This window comes from Myotis brandtii, unplaced genomic scaffold (assembly GCF_000412655.1).
Source record: "Myotis brandtii unplaced genomic scaffold, ASM41265v1 scaffold493, whole genome shotgun sequence".
Classification (NCBI taxonomy): domain Eukaryota; kingdom Metazoa; phylum Chordata; class Mammalia; order Chiroptera; family Vespertilionidae; genus Myotis; species Myotis brandtii.
Genome location: NW_005368827.1, coordinates 1,085,984 through 1,090,633, shown reverse-complemented (window position 1 = coordinate 1,090,633; position 4,650 = coordinate 1,085,984).

Below are 4,650 nucleotides of genomic sequence, written 5' to 3'. Positions count from 1 at the left end.
CCATGCACCAGGCCTCTAGTAGTCTTATAAGTATTTTCATCATCCTGTCAAATATTACCTCACTAAAAATCAAATTCAAATATTCCAGTAAATTCAAAGTTTATAAGCATAAATATAATAAGAGCCATTCTATTTCATGTTTATGAAAATGTATTTAAATATCATGAAAACATACAGTTCTTATGTGGTGTGACATTATAAATTATTGATAGCTTCCTTTTACTTGTTAAAACATGCAGCATTTGGTTCTGATATTTTAAGTGTTTTTACACATTTACAAAAATAAAATAGCACTTTAGAGTTGTAATTCCCCAACCTTGTCCTACTGCAAATGTAAAAGTTTTGTTCTTGCAAATTAATAACAAAAAATACATAAAAGTAAACTAATTTGAAATTGCTCTTATCTCATTTCACTACTCACAGACCTTCTTTATACTGCTATAGGTGCTTGAGAAGTGTGAGCCCTTTCATGTACTTAATGTGTGAGGTTTTAAGTTCCTCCGTTTATAGGATATCAGTCTTCTGACATAAGACAACATGAACCTTGTGTAAAGTTCTCAAATTTCATCAGTTTTCCTGATGTATTGCTAATCAGGTCAAAGGTCTGTCTGAAGACCTTATGAGATAATGGCTATTGGTTTCAGATTCATTTTTCCTCCTTTCTACAAGTCTCAATTCCACACAACATGATGAAGATATGAGCAAATTGTGATTTCATTCCTATTTTTGTAATCTCTCTACCTAGTTGGTATTACACTTTATGCTGTTATAATAAAAGTGAGGCTTTCTACTCTCTATATCTAATAATGACCATAACCAGATTTCCTTTCCACCAACTTTTGTTGAATATTGTTCTCATAATTCCAGTTTGTGCATTTTTATTCTATTATTGCTTTATTATCTTTAAGGGTTTCTTCGAACAATTGTTTTCAGGAACAATTTGAATCCTGAGGTGTTTCTATAGTTTTGTGCGTTTTTTTAAACACAACTTTTGTTTTCTTCTGCCAGTCAGAAGCTCATTCTAGTTAAAAAGACGAACACTTGAAAACTGCTTGTGGCCTGCGAGAACCTAGTCCACACCTCACTTTCAGAAGGGGGTTTCTCCAAGTTTCTGCCTAGAGCCAGGAATGTCACACCAGCACTTCTGCCTTTAGCATACACCTAATATTAACTCGCATCTTTCCAACTGGGCGAGCGGCTGGATGATAGAGTTTCTCTCAGATGCGTCCTGAGGATTGGCAGAAGTTCCCAGTACAATGGTGACAGTGAGGTCCTGACTCTTAGGAAAAGTCCCTGATCCTGGCAGCCCAGCACTGTGAACCCTGCTGTCTGCTGCCTCTCAGCTGCCTGCGATGATTGAAAATATCTCTAAGGAAGAAGGGGTTTATTCTCTCCCTCATTATTATGTGAGAAACTCATCCGTATATTAGGATGCGTTTCGGTTCAGCTTTTTTGGTGCCTTTTGCAACAGCTGTTGTGAATCACTAGGTCACCAGTTGCTAAAATTGAATTTTCCTCAAATAGTTTTTCATAGACTCTTAAAAATGAGAAATAATAATTGTATATTTATTTCTATTGACAGTTATTTATATAATAGTTAAATAAACTGTATGGTATAGGGGGAAGCTCTAATGACCAGTTTCAGCACAGTGTTAATCATACTTGCTGGTTTTTATTTCTTGTGACTAATAGAATAAAAATGTTATTCTAAGGCAAATATTACAAAATGATATTATCAATTAATATGAATATATAAGTTGATAAAGTATATAGATTTAGAATAAAATACAACTATATATGAATGCATATACACAATATATATGTATTCATACATGCAATTTTTAGAAAATTGCAGATCCAAATCACTTTTTATCTTTATTGTTGGGAATATTACAGATGTCCCTCTTTTTTCCCCTCATTGTCCCCCTCCACCTGGCTCCCACCTCACCCCAAACCATCACCACACTATTGTCTGTGTCCCTGGCCAATGCATATAAGTGATTTGGTTAATCTCTCCCCGTCCCCTCACCCCCTTCTGAATCTATTTTGTTCATCAGTTTATTTTGTTCATTAGATTCCACATATAAGTGATATCATGTGATACTTGTCTTTCTCTGCCTGGCTTATTTCACTTCTCATATCTGCCAGAATGGTTACCATCAATCTATATGTATAAAACCCTAAGCAACTGGAACGACCGGAATGACCGATCGCTATGACATGCACTGTGGGGGGTGGGGCTGGCCGGCCAACCTCCTGCTGTCCCCTCCCCCTGGCCGGCCCAGCCCAACCCATGCATGAGTTAGTGCACCAGGCCTCTAGTAAATCAATAAACAACAATGCTGGAGATGATGTGGAGAAAAAGGAACGCTAGCACACTGCTGGTGGGAATGCAGGCTGGTGCAGCCACAATGGAAAAAAGTGTGGAGTTTCCTCAAAAAGTTAAAAATGGAACTGTTGTTTGACCCAGTGATCCCATTTCTAGAAATACATCTTAAAAATCACCAATCAGAAAGAATATATGCACCCATGTTCATAGCAGTGCTACTTACAATAGCTAAGATCTGGAAACCGCACAAGTGCCCATCAGTAGACGACTGGCTAAAATAAAAAACGGTGGTATATTTGCATACTCTGCAGCTATAAAAAAAAGAATTTCTTACCCTTTGAGGCAGCATGGAGGGACTGAAAATTATTATGTTGAGTTACATAGAATTTTTAATAGACAAATTATATTTGAAAGAAGTTAACAATTTTAAAATCTGTATTGGAAAACTTAAAAATATTAACTTTGCCCTAACAATTATACTATGGCAGTTTATTTTAAGGAAAGAGACAAACAAACAACTATGGGAACTTTTTGTACAAAAATATATTAATTATATTTTTTAAGCTGTAAGAAAAATTGAAACAAATCATGAAAAGGGGGAAATGTGTAAACTGTTGTCTATCCATACAATGGATGAGTATTTAGCAATTGAAAATGTTTCCCTATAATCATGCTACCTAAAATTCAGAATATAAAATTTAACAGATTATGTAATTAAAATTATATAAATAAAAGAAGCAGGTCTATAAATCAAAAGTACTAAGAAACAAATCACTAAAAACTTATAGTAGTTATTTTTGAATGTTGATTTTTATTTTCATCTGTTTGTTTTTTAATTATAAAAAAGCCATACTACTTTTAAAAATCATAAAAATATGATTTTAAATCCATCTGAAAGGAAATACCGCAAAATATAATTAGTAATTTTATTTGGGTAGTGATAATTTATTTCCCCCCTTTTCAGTTTCTTTTTTAAAATTTCACAAATTCTGTAAGATTAGCATGCACTATTTCTCATGATCAAAACAAAATATTTTTAAACTAAATATTTAAAAATCCAGGTCTTTATTTATGCCTGAAAATAATGTTATATAGGCTGTTGCTTATATGTGTTATATAAAACTGTTCCTAATATAAGGGTTAAATCATCAAAGGCATGTGTGGTAAAGCTCTACAAAATTTTTTCTGGGCCAAAAAATAGAAGTATTCTAGGCAACATGGATACCTGATAGTGTTTGCAATAATAGTTCACAAAGTAATCAACACAAACTGGCAGAAATTTTTCCAAGTTTTATTTTTTTCTTTTCAAAACAATTTGGCTGTAAAAATAATTCACTTACACTGTTTAAATAATCAGTTTAAATAAGACTAGAAATAAAGGAGCATTTATTATGGCTTTCGTTTTAATAATTTTCTCAAAGTAAAAATATAGCTAAATAAGGGAAAGCCGTCTTTAAAGTCTTTATATAGAAGTAAAATACCATTTGCTATAAAAAATAATTAACTTTTTAGAGCAAACCTTTTGTGTAATAAATACCATAAATTTGAAGAGTAATATAAATTGCTTGCGTAGAAGTACATACAGTCTTCTGGTCCATGTAATTTGTTCTTTTCTCTTCAAGAACTAAACTGCTTCTTGAAAAGGATCCTTAAGTACTTTATCTCATTGTAAATTGTGAGGGGAAAAAGGTTTCTAAATATGCCGAGTATTGTCTTGGTATCTAAATCGAATATCCTAATCAATCACCTTCTATTCATTCTAGGGTTTGTTTTCTCTCTCTTTTTTAATTAAGTATTTTGGGATGACATTGGTTAATAAAATCATATAAGTTTCAAGTGTACAGTTCTCTGATACATGATTTGTGTATTGTGTGTCCACCACCACCCAAATTCATTCATCTTCCATCACCATATATTTGGCTTCCTTTTCCCTTTACTACTCCCACCCTCTTCCCTCTGGTAACCACCATATTGTCTATGTCTATGAGTTTCACATATAAGTGAAATAATATGTTTCTTATCTTTTTCTGACTGACTTATTTTGCTTAGTATGATATTCTCAAAGTTCATCCATGTTGTCATAAATGGCAGTATTTCATTTTTTCTTATAACGGTAGTATTCCATAGTATATTTGTACCACATCTTCTTTATCCTATCTTCTACTGAAGGACACTTTGGTTGTCTCCATGTCTTGGTCACCATGAATAATGCTTCAGTGAACATAGGGCTAACTAGTGTTAATGTTTTTTTTTAAATATATTTTTATTGATTTCAGAGAGGAAAGGAGAAGGAGAGAGAGATAGAAACATCAATGGTGAGA